This window comes from Bufo bufo, chromosome 8 (assembly GCF_905171765.1).
Source record: "Bufo bufo chromosome 8, aBufBuf1.1, whole genome shotgun sequence".
Taxonomy (NCBI): Eukaryota; Metazoa; Chordata; class Amphibia; order Anura; family Bufonidae; genus Bufo; species Bufo bufo.
Genome location: NC_053396.1, coordinates 199,114,462 through 199,127,715, shown reverse-complemented (window position 1 = coordinate 199,127,715; position 13,254 = coordinate 199,114,462).

Sequence of the window (13,254 nt, the reverse complement as noted above, 5' to 3'; positions counted from 1 at the left end):
TAGTTTAGAGGTGGCGGCAGCATCCGGAGACCACAGAGTGGCAAGGTGACATAATGTGGAGATGGCAGCAGCAGGATACTACAGAGTGGCAAGGTGACATAGTGTGGATATGGCAGCAGCATGAGGAGACCACAGAGTGGCAAGGTGACATAGTGTGGATATGGCAGCAGCAGGAGGAGACCACAGAGTGGTAAGGTGACATAGTTTAGAGGTGGCAGCAGCATCCGGAGACCACAGAGTGGCAAGGTGACAGTGTGGAGATGGCAGTAGCATGAGGAGACCACAGAGTGGCAAGGTGACATAGTGTGGAGATGGCAACAGCACGAGGAGACCACAGAGTGGCAAGGTGACATAGTGTGGAGATGGCAGTAGCAGCAGTAGCATCAGGAGGATACCACAGAGTGGCATGGTGACATACTGTGGAGATGGCAGCAGCATAAGGAGACCACAGAGTGGCAAGGTGACATAGTGTGGAGATGGCAGTAGCAGCAGCAGAAGCATCAGGAGGATACCACAGAGTGGCACGGTGACATAGTGTGGAGATGGCAGCAGCATGAGGAGACCACAGAGTGGCAAGGTGACATAGGTTAGAGATGGCAGCAGCATGAGGAAACCACAGAGTGGCAAGGTGACATAGTTTGGAGGTGGTGGCAGCATCAGGAGGCCACAGAGTGGCAAGGTGACATAGTGTGAAGATGGCAGCAGCATGAGGGGACCACAGAGTGGCAAGGTGACATAATGTGGATATGGCAGCAGCAGTATACCACAGAGTGGCAAGGTGACATAGTCTGGAGTTGGCAGCAGTATGAGGAGGCCACTGAGTGGCACGATGACAGAGTCTGGAGGTGGTGGCTGTATGAGGAGGCCACCGAGTGGCACAGTGACCGAGTCTGGAGGTGGCGGTATCAGGAGAAAGCCACCGAGTGGCATAATGACAGAGTCTGGAGGTGGCAGCAGTATGATGAGGCCACCGAGCAGCAAGGTGACATAGTTTAGAGGTGGCGGCAGCATCCGGAGACCACAGAGTGGCAAGGTGACATAATGTGGATATGGCAGCAGCAGTATACCACAGAGTGGCAAGGTGACACAGTGTGGAGATGGCAGCGGCAGCAGCAGCAGGATACCACAGAGTGGCAAGGTGACATAGTATGGAGATGGCAGCAGCATGAGTAGACCACAGAGTGGCAAGGTGACATAGTGTGGAGATGGCAACATCATGAGGATACCACAGAGTGGCAAGGTGACATAGTGTGAAGATGGCAGCAGCATAAGGAGACCACAGAGTGGCAAGGTGACATAGTGTGGAGATGGCAGCGGCAGCAGGATACCACAGAGTGGCAAGGTAACAAAGTGTGGATATGGCAGCAGCAGGAGAATACCACAGAGTGGCAAGGTGACATAGTGTGGAGATGGCAGCAGCATGAGGAGACCACAGAGTGGCAAGATGACATAGTGTGAAGATGGCAGCAGCAGCAGCAGGAGGAGACCACAGAGTGGCAAGGTGACATAATGTGGAGATGGCAGCAGCAGGATACTACAGAGTGGCAAGATGACATAGTGTGGATATGGCAGCAGCAGGAGGAGACCGCAGAGTGGTTAGGTGACATAGTTTAGAGGTGGCAGCAGCATCTGGAGACCACAGAGTGGCAAGGTGACATAGTGGCAGCACGGTGGCTCAGTGGTTAGCACTGATGCCTTGCAGCGCTGGGGTCCTAGGTTCGAATCCGACCAAGGGTAACATCTGCATGGAGTTTGTATGTTCTCCCCGTGTTTGCGTGGGTTTCCTCCGGGTACTCTGGTTTCCTCCCACACTCCAAAGACATACTGATAGGGACCTTAGATTGTGAGCCCCATTGGGGACAGTTGGATGCTAATGTCTGTAAAGCGCTGTGGAATATAGTAGCGCTATATAAGTGCTTTAAATAAATAATAGTGTGGATATGGCAGCAGCATGAGGAGACCACAGAGTGGCAAGGTGACATAGTGTGGATAAGGCAGCCACATAGTTTAGAGGTGACATAGTCTGGAGACCAGCGTGAGGAGCCCACAGAATGGCATAGTGACATAGTGTGGATATGGCAGCAGCAGGGCAAGGTGACATAGTGTGGATATGGCAGCAGCACGAGGAGTGGGTGGACACATTTTCGGTGGACAGGTGAGTTCACCCTTGGGGTAAACACGTGCTCTGATGCCACACTAATGCAGGACAGAGCAAACTGCTGTGACGTCTTGTCTTCCTGTAACTCCTGCTCCTCCTGTCCTGTCAGCTGAGTAGAAAAAACACCCAATTGGATACACATTGCCTGTTCTTCAATGTCCTCCTTCCTCCTTCCCTCCTCATGTTCCAGTTCAGCCCCCACAGGGCTCATGTGGCCATCAGATCGAGGTGCCACGTCTCCTGTCCCCTGACCAGCCATTGTTACCATCATCTGTTCCAGGACATGAAGCAGTGGAATGATGTTGTCCTGGTGACTGACAAATAACGTGACCTCCTCAAAGGGCCTGAACAAACGTCAGGTGTCAGGCATGAGCTGCCACTGGCTGACGTCGAAGTTACACAGTGGAGTACTCCTATCCTCTTGCATCATCAACAAATCATTGATGGCCTTTCTCTGTTCGTATAGTCGGTCCAACATATAGAGGGTGAAATTCCAACAGGTGGAAACGTTGCATATCAGCCTGCCGCTGCAGCTCAAGGAGGTTGTGCTTTGCGGTATACCAGTGGCTGAAAGTGCATGAAAAGTTTCCTGGCCATTTTTAGGATGTCTTGCAGATGGGTGGAAGACTTCAGGAACCGCTTGACAACCAGATTGAACACATGTGCCCTGCAGGGCGCATGGCTCAGCCTTTCTTGACGCAGCACCGACACCATGTTCTTTCCTTTGTCAGTCTGCATGGTTCCGATTTTCAGTTTTTGTGGAGAAAGCCAGGATTCAATTTCTTGATGTATTACACGGAGCAGTTCCTCCCCTTTGCGACTCCGTTTGCCAAGGCAAACCAGGTGCAGAACAGCATGACACCACCTAGCCCTGCACATGTGGTATGCTGGAGGAACACTGTGACTTGTCCCTGCAGTGGAGGCTGAGGACATGATGGAGGATGAGGAGGCAGAGATGGACATTGTCGCAGGACCAACGGCGTGACAACGTGGAGGCGGAAACGGCATGACCTTGCCAAATTGCTGGTGTGGCTGTGCAGGAGCCACATTCAGCCAGAGGGCCATAAAGGACATGTATTGTCCCTGACCGTAGTTACAGCTCCACACGTTGGTGCTCCCGTTCTCTTTGGCAGACACCGACAGGCTCAAGGACTGGCCCACCTTCTGTTCTACATGTGTGTGCAGGGCTGGTACTGCTTTTTTCGCAAAGAAATGATGGCTTGGGACTCTCCACCTCGACTTGGCACAAGCCATCAGTTCTCTGAAAGGTGCAGAGTCCACCACTTGGAACGGGAGGGACTGAAGCACCAGCAACTTGGACAGGAGCACGTTGAGCTTCTGCGCCGTTGGATGCGCGCACGCATAATGTTGTCTCTTGGCAATCGCTTCGGTGATTGCTGACGGAATGACTGACGAGGAGTAGGAGCAGGAGCATCTGGACCAGCAGAAAATGGGATTGACAGACAGCTCTCTTTGGCTGAGGTGGTGGAGCCTTGACTGGCTGAAACTGGGTGCGTGCTACTAGGTAATGTAGCAGTAGCTGCGGCAGGCTGGACCACCACATCGGAGCCACGGTTCTCCCAGGCCACTTTATGGTGACGCTCAGGGCCGGCTTCAGCACCCGGCATACCCGAGCGTACTAAAATTTGCTGTGGTCCCCAGTCAGTTCTAGCTACATCACTGCACAGCTCCTTCTCTCCTCCAGGCCCGGCCCAGCAGTGATGTCATGACGTGTGTCTCACTGCAGCAGCGGGCCAGAGGAGAGAAGGAGCACAGGGAGCTGTAGTTAGAAAATGACAGGACCGCCGGCTCCCCTGCGCTCCAGCAATGATAGGTAAAGTGGATATAAAAAGTCTACACACCCCTGATAAAATGTCAGGTTTCTGTGATGTAAAAAAATTAGACAAAGATAAATCATTTCAGAACTTTTTCCACCATTAATGTGACCTATAAACTGGTAAAGTGGTACACTCAATTGAAAAACAAACTGAAATCATTTACGTACAGGGAAGAAAAAATATAAAAATAAAATAATATGGTGCACACCCTTAAACTAATACTTTGTTAAAGCACCTTTTGATTTTATTACAGCACTCAGTCTTTTTGGGTATGAGTTTATCAGCATGGCACATTTTGACTTGGCAGGATTTGCCCACTCTTCTTTGCAAAAACACTCCAAATCTGTCAGATTGTGAGGGCATCTCCTGTGCACAGCCGTCTTCAGATCACCCCACAGATTTTCTATCGGATTCGGGTCTCGGCTCTGGCTGGGCCATTCCAAAACTTTAATCTTCTTCTGGTGAAGCCATTCCTTTGTTGATTTGGATGTATGCTTTGGGTCGTTGTCATCCTGAAAGATGAAGTTTCTCTTCATGTTCAGCTTTCTAGCAGAAGCCTGAAGGTTTTGTGCCAATATTGACTGGTATTTGGAACTGTTCATAATTCCCTCTAGATTAACTAAGGCCCCAGTTTCAGCTAAAGAAAACCAGCCCCTTGGCATGATGCTGCCACCACTATGCTTCTCTGTTGGTATGGTGTTCTTTTGGTGATGTGCAGTGTTGTTTTTGCGCCAAACATATCTTTAGAAATTATGGCCAAAAAGTTCAACCTTGGTTTCATCAGACCATAACACCCTTTCCCACATTCTTTTGGGAGACTTCAGATATGTTGTTGCAAATTTAGCCTGACTTAGATGTTTTTCTTTGTGAGAAAAGGCTTTCTTGCCACTCTACCCCATAGCCCAGATATATGAAGAATACGGGAGATTGTTGTCACATGTACCACACAGCCAGTACTTGCCAGATATTCCTGCAGCTCCTTTAATGTTGCTGTAGGCCTCTTGGTTGCCTCCCAGACCAGTTTTCTTCTCATCTTTTCATCAATTTTGGAGTGACGTCCAGTTCTTGGTAATGTCACTGTTGTGCCATATTTTCTCCACTTGATGATGACTGTCTTCACTGTGTTCTATGGTATATCTAATGCCTTGGAAATTCTTTTGTACCCTTCTCCTGACTGATACCTTTTAACAATGGGATCCATCTGATGCTCTGGAAGCTCTCTGTGGACCATGGCTTTTGCTGTGGGATGCAACTAAGAAAATTTCAGGAAAGACCAACTAGAGCAGCAGAACTTTATTTGGGGTTAATCAGAGGCACTTTAAATGATGGCCGGTGTATGCTGACTCCTATTTAACAGGATTCTGAATGTTATTGCTTAATTCTGAACACAGCTACATCCCCAGTTATAAGAGGGTGAGCACACCTATGCAACCACATTATTTTAGTTAGTTTTTTTTCTTCCCTCCACCTAAAAGATTTCAGTTTGTTTTTCAATTGAGTTGTACAGTTTATAGGTCACATTAAAGGTGGAAAAAGTTCTGAAATGATTTATCTTTGTCTCATTTTTTTACAGCACAGAAACCTGACATTTTAACAGGGGTGTGTAGACTTTTTATATCCACTGTATGTGAGGGCCCCTTACACAGTGCCCCCTTTTATAATGACCCCAATGACCCTCCATTCAGTATAATGACCCGCAGAGCCCCCATTAAATAAAATGACCCCCAGTGATCACTATACAGTATAATGACTCCCAGTGCCCCTTCCATACAGTATAACCCCCAGTGTGGGGGCCACTGGGGGTCATTATTCTGAATGGGGGGTGACTAGGGGTCATTATTCTGAATAGAGGGTCACTGTGGGGTCATTATACTGTGTGAAGGGCCACTAGTGGTCATTATACTGTATATGGGCTAGTGGGGGTTATTATACTTTGTGGGAGCCACAGAGGGACATGTAAATGTAAAATACCCCAAGGGGGCCCAGTGGGATTTATCGCCCAAGGGCCCACATGGACCTGGAGCCGGCCCTGGGGACGCTGCATATGTTGATGCAAGGCCGTGATGCCAACATTGGCACACTGCTAATGCTTCACCTTCTGCCCACTGTGAGACAATGACAGGCCTCATAGCTGTTAGGAGAGAGGAATTTCAGGATTATCCATCTCTTTCCCATCAGTGGTCAGGCCTGAGGCAGCAACAGGTGCCACAATCAACAGAGCATAAAGCTGTCCTCAAAGTGAGAGGGGTGTTTTGTGTTGTACAGAAGCCTGGAGTGGTTCTGTGTGTGGTCTGAGCTGGGAGTGCTGAGAGATCACGAGGCTGGGATTAGCCTGAGGTTTGGGGGGTCCCGCGACGCCTAGGGATAAGGGTTGCACGGTCAGCGTCGGGCGGACGACTAGACGACAATCTCCCAAAAGACACCGGTGTGGTAACAGCCAGTAGGCTGATGGACATTAGGCTGGGAAAGTCGCATGGGTTCACGTGTGTATAAACGGTGACTTAGGTGAGTCAGGGATATACTGTGTTTAGGTGTTGCAATAAAGCGCGAGTTGGGACATGAAAACCTGTTGTCTGCGAAGTTATTTGTGAGGATGATCCATGGAAAGAAAGCTACCTCTCACACCACATATTCTACATATGGCCATGTTGACCTCCTCCGGCGGATTCACAAAAAACTGCCACAGCGCCAAATACCTTATTTTCCCCCCAACACTACTCAAGGGCTGACTGCTACCGCCGCTGCTTCCATGAACCCATGCACCACTCCTTTCCGGGCAGGTAGGCTGCTGTAGGGCGAGTGGACTACCCCGTGCCCATTTGGCTCCCGACCTCACACTGCTGCCACCCTGCTGACTCCCGGCCACGCTAGCAACTTGCTGGCTCAGGCGCTGCCTGACGGGCAAGCTGCCACCCTCTTCTCCTGATGATGACGAAGCCCCTTCTTCACGCGGCTCCCAAGTGCGATCGACTTCATCATCATCGAGTAGTGTCTGCACATCACTGATGTCCTCCTCAACGGTCTCTGGGTCAGAAGCCTGACCGCTTGCAACACAAGCTCCCACGCCACTCTTCTCATCACTACTTGCCCGCCTAGCATAGAAAGCGGCAGATGTCTCCTCCACATCTTGGCTGGGCAGTAGCTGCCGACTGTCCGCTAGTAGCTCATCTTTGCTGAAAAGTGAAGATGAGCCCAATGCATGTAGTACTTCTCGCGGTGAGGGAACAGAAAAGGCCAGAGGCAGGTTAAGGACAGGTGAGGGCACAGGGCCTGCTCCCTGGCCATGCCAACTAAGGGTTGTGTCTGACGAATCCACCGACTATTGGCTGGGGTATCTGATGTCACTTGGGATGACGTGGATGACAGAGTTAACCAATCAAGAACCGCTGGGTTTCTGGTCAAGACACGACCGCTAGATGACACCGGGAGCTCAGGCCTCTCGCTGCGACTCCTACTGCCACGCCCTCTTACTCTGCTGCGACATCTGCTTGCGCCAGACACATTCAGGCCTCTGCCACTCCTCTGTGCATGGCCCAGCACTTCTCTGCCTGACATACTTGTAGCTGAATGAAACAAATTAAATGGAAATTAAAACAACCCTAAAAGCGACGAATATATTTTTCTTTTTTTTACTGAAATAGGCCACTAAATGCTTTCACCACAATTAACTGCAGAAATGCACTGAGAATATATTTTTCTTGTTATACTAAAATATGACCCTATACTCTTAGACCAGAAAAAACTCAAAGAGTGAAGTGCCTATATACACTGAACAAAAATATAAACGCAACACTTTCGGTTTTGCTCCCATTTTGCATGAGCTGAACTCAAAGATCTGAAACATTTTCTACATACACAAAATACCCATTACTCTCAAATATTGTTCACAAATCTGTCTAAATCTGTGTTAGTGAGCACTTCTCCTTTGCCGAGATAATCCATCCCACCTCGCAGGTGTGGCATATCAAGGTGCTGATTAGACTGCATAAATATTGCACAGGTGTGCCTTAGACTGCCCACAATAAAAGTCCACTGCAAAAAAAATTTAAGAGTGAAGTGCGTCTATATATACAGTACAGACCAAAAGTTTGGACACACCTTCTCATTCAAAGAGTTTTCTTTATTTTCATGACTATGAAAATTGTAGATTCACACTGAAGGCATCAAAACTATGAATTAACACATGTGGAATTATATACATAACAAACAAGTGTGAAACAACTGAAAATATGTCATATTCTAGGTTCTTCAAAGTAGCCACCTTTTGCTTTGATTACTGCTTTGCACACTCTTGGCATTCTCTTGATGAGCTTCAAGAGGTAGTCCCCTGAAATGGTTTTCACTTCACAGGTGTGCCCTGTCAGGTTTAATAAGGGGGATTTCTTGCCTTATAAATGGGGTTGGGACCATCAGTTGTGTTGAGGAGAAGTCAGGTGGATACACAGCTGATAGTCCTACTGAATAGACTGTTAGAATTTGTATTATGGCAAGAAAAAAACAGCTAAGTAAAGAAAAACGAGTGGCCATCATTACTTTAAGAAATGAAGGTCAGTCAGTCAGCCGAAAAATTGGGAAAACTTTGAAAGTAAGGGCTATTTGACCATGAAGGAGAGTGATGGGGTGCTGCGCCAGATGACCTGGCCTCCACAGTCAACGGACCTGAACCCAATCGAGATGGTTTGGGGTGAGCTGGACCGCAGAGTGAAGGCAAAAGGGCCAACAAGTGCTAAGCATCTCTGGGAACTCCTTCAAGACTGTTGGAAGACCATTTCAGGGGACTACCTCTTGAAGCTCATCAAGAGAATGCCAAGAGTGTGCAAAGCAGTAATCAAAGCAAAAGGTGGCTACTTTGAAGAACCTAGAATATGACATATTTTCAGTTGTTTCACACTTGTTTGTTATGTATATAATTCCACATATGTTAATTCATAGTTTTGATGCCTTCATAGTCATGAAAATAAAGAAAACTCTTTGAATGAGAAGGTGTGTCCAAACCTTTGGTCTGTACTGTATATATATATATTTCTTGCAGTACTGAAATACGCCCCTATACGCTTTCACCAGAAATAACTGCAGCAGTGAGCTGATAATATATATTTCTTATTGGACTGAATTAGGCCACTATATGCTTTGACCAGAAAAAAATTTAAGAGTGAAGTGCGTATATATATTTCTTGCAGTACTGAAATACGCCTCTATACGCTTTTACCAGAAAAAACTGCAACAGTGAAGTGAGAATATATATTTCTTATTGGACTGAATTAGGCCACTATACGCTTTGACCGTAAAAAAATTTAAAGAGTGAAGTGCGTATATATTTCTTGCAGTACTGAAATACGCCCCTATACGCTTTTACCAGAAAAAACTGCAACAGTGAAGTGAGAATATATATTTCTTATTGGACTGAATTAGGCCACTATACGCTTTGACTGGAAAAAATTTAAAGAGTGAATTGCGTATCAGTGGCGTGCCCGGGGGGGCGGTGCGCCCCGGGTGTCGGCTCTGACGGGGGTGCCAGCAGGCCCAGAAGCAATGAGCTCTTCCATCAATACAGATGGAAGCGCTCATTGCTGAAGCGCTGACACCCGTGACCCAGTCCCACATACTGCAGCAGGGCAGGGAGCGGAGCGCATAGTTCCCTGCCCCGCCGCCGATCACCTATGCGGTAGTGAAATCCCGGCGCAGGCACGCGTGATGATATCATCGTGCGCGCCTGTGCCGGGACTCAGCAGCACAGTGCCGGGACTCTGCAAGCAAGCGCAGGTAAGTATTTAGCTATTAGTGTTTCCTTCTTTTTATTTTTTTTTCTTTTATGTGCCAACTTTGGGGGGACATGAATGGGCCGGGGTGCACAGAGGACGTGTGGGGGCAAACTTTTATTTTATATTATAATGTGGCAACTTTGGGGGACATGAGGGGGCCGGGGTGGACAGAGGACGTGTGGGCGCAAAGTTTTATTTTATTTTATAATGTGTGTATTTTATTTGATAAAGTTTGTGTTAGATCTAGCCCACCAACACGTTCTCGGGGGTCACCTGGGGCTGCAGAAAACTCAGGATCAAATTCTACAGCGGTTTTACTGGCCCAGCATATTCAAAGAAGTGGAAGAGTTTTGTAAATCTTGTCCGACCTGCCAGATAACTAGCCCTGAGCCACATTTCCGTAGTCCCCTACTACCTCTCCCGGCTATCGAAGTACCGTTTGACCGAATAGCTATGGACCTCATAGGCCCAGTACTGAAGTCTGCCAGAGGGCATCAACACATCTTAGTCATTCTAGACTACGCCACTCGGTACCCACTGTGACATACATCAGCCAAACTCATAGCTAAGGAGTTAATGGAGATGTTTTCCCGATTAGGACTACCTAAAGAGGTTCTGACTGACCAAGGGACCTCTTTTATGTCCAAGGTGATGAGGGAACTATGTAAGTTGCTGCACATAAAACAACTATGGACGTCCGTTTGCCATCCGCAAACGGACGGTCTGGTAGAATGGTTTAACCAAACATTAAAAAATATGTTGAAAAAGGTAGTGTCTAAAGATGGGAAGGACTGGGACCTCCTTCTACCCTATCTCATGTTCGCAGTGCTAAAGGTACCCCAGGCCTCTACTTCGAACTGCTATATGGCAGACACCCTCGCGGTCTCTTGAACGTGGCTAAAGAGGCGTGGGAACAACAACCCACTCCACATAAAAGTGTCATTGAGTATGTTACCTAGATGCAAGATCGGATAGAGACAGTGTTGCCTCTTGTTAGGGAGCATATGGAGGCAGCTCAGAGAGCCCAGAGTCGGGTCTATAATAGGCAGGCTCGGGTCCGGATCTTTAACCCGGGTGATCGGGTTTTGGTTCTGGTGCCGACCATGGACAGTTCCTGGCTAGGTGGCAGGGGGCGGGCCCTATGAGGTATTCGAGAAAATTGGAGATGTAAACTACAAGGTACACCAGCCAGGGCGGCGAAAGCCGTAGCAGGTTTACCATGTGAATTTACTCAAACCATGGAAAGATAGGGAAACCTGTACAGAAGACAACCCGTGGCCAGGTTTTCTAGGAGAAGAGGTACCGGCCCCTCTGTCTGATGCAAGAGAGGCGGCTGCCACAGTGAAAATTGCTGACAGCCTCTCCTCTAAACAGACTCAGGAGGCCAGGGAGTTCGTTAGTCGGAACACGGATGTGTTCTCAGATCTCCCTGGACGCACTTCCATAATCCAGCATGACATTGTCACTGAGCCTCAGGCTAAAGTCCGATTAAAACCATACTGGGTGCCCGAGGCTCGGGGACAAGCCATATCGGAGGAGGTGCAGCTAATGTTGCAGCTAGACGTCATTGAGGAGTCAAAAAGTGAGTGGGCCAGTCCTATAGTGTTGATACCCAAGCCAGACGGGACGTTGCGGTTTTGTAATGACTTTCGAAAACTTGAGGTTTCCAAATTTGATGTGTATCCCATGCCCCGGGTGGATGAACTCATCGAGAGGTTAGGACAAGCCCAGTATTTTTCTGTTTTGGACCTCACGAAAGGGTACTGGCAAAGAGAAAACTGCCTTCATCACGCCTGAGGGGCTGAAACAATATAAGGTCTTACCCTTTGGTCTGCATGGTGCCCCCGCCACTTTTCAGCAACTAATGGACATTGTGCTTCGTCCACATCGTTGGTACGCTTGATGACCTATACTCAGGATAGGTCATCAATATCAGATAGGCAGGGGTCAGACACCCGGCACCCCTGCTTATCAGCTGTATGAAGGGAAGGTGCTCACAGTGCGCAAGTGCCGTCTTCCTTCTCTCCTGCCAGGTGTCGGACCCCTGCCGATCTGATATGATGACCTATCCTGAGGATAGGTCATCAATATCTAGAGCCTGGAGAACCCCTGTAAGAGACACAAATGTAGGGAACTGTAGATACGTCAATTAGATATCCTCATCCCATGACCTTACTACAGATAGCATCATTCCATTAATCCACCACAATCAAAACCAGGCAAGTGAAAGATCAATAAATATTAAGATACGTACATAAATGGTGTGCGTAGCGGCATGACGTAGGACGTGGACGTGCTGCGCCCTGCCCCCTGCCTTCCTCGCTCAACAGTACCATTCATGCTTCAGCCAGACGTATGAATCAATGTCGCGAATTGTTCCACCCACATTTATTTTGTATGGGACGCGCTGAAGGTCTCTATTGCGGTAAAATAAAAAGGCAACGAGTGGAGTTTCATAAACAAGAGAACTTAATCATAGAGACTTTCCAGATGTTGCAGTGCCCTGGCTAAACAGAGTAGTGATTCCCTCCGCACACAGTTGGAAGAAGCGAACCAACAATATAAGACCTTTTTGGTAAATAAAGCCCAACATAAATTATTTTTTCAAGGACAGAGACGTTTTAGTGCGGGGGGGAACAGGTAAGGCTACTTTCACACTGCCGTTTCAGGGTCCGCCTGTGAGATCCGTTTCAAGGCTCTCACAAGCGGCCCCAAATGGATCAGTTCAGCCCCAATGCATTCTGAATGGATGCGGATCTGTTCAGAATGCATCAGTTTGGCTCCGTTCAGCCTCCATTCCGCTCAGGAGGCAGACACCAAAACGCTGCTTGCAGCGTTTTGATGTCCACCTGGCGATGCGGAGCCAAACGGATCCGTCCTGACTTACAATGTAAGTCAATGGGGACGGATCCTTTAACATTGACACAATATTGGTGCAATTGTAAACTGATCCGTCCCCCATTGACTTTCAATGTAAAGTCAGGACGGATCCGTTTGACTTACACTTAGACTTTTTTTGACTAAGTGTATGCAGACGGATCCGCACTGAACGGATACCATCGTTTGCATTTATAGGTGCGGATCCGTCTGTGCAGATACCAGACGGATCCGCGCCTAACGCAGGAGTGAAAGTAGCCTAAAATGTTAGCTGCATTAGTTGCCAATCAAAGAGGAGTCAGTAAAATTAGGTCCATTAGAAATACATCGGGCCAGATAGTAAATGATCCAGATCAGATTAGACAGGAATTCGCTAATTATTACTTTACTATATATAAATCTGAAACGGTATGTAATCAGTCTACCATTAAGTATTACTTAGATCAACTAGAAATGCCCTCTCTTTCGGTACAGGAAAAAGAAACACTTAACTACCCTATCCGATTGGCAGAATCGGGGTTCTTGGTACCAGCGACAGCAGCCAAAAAAAAAAAAAAAAAAGGGGGTTGGGTGGGATTATGGGATAAAATATAATAGGTCAGAATCTACAGATCTAGAT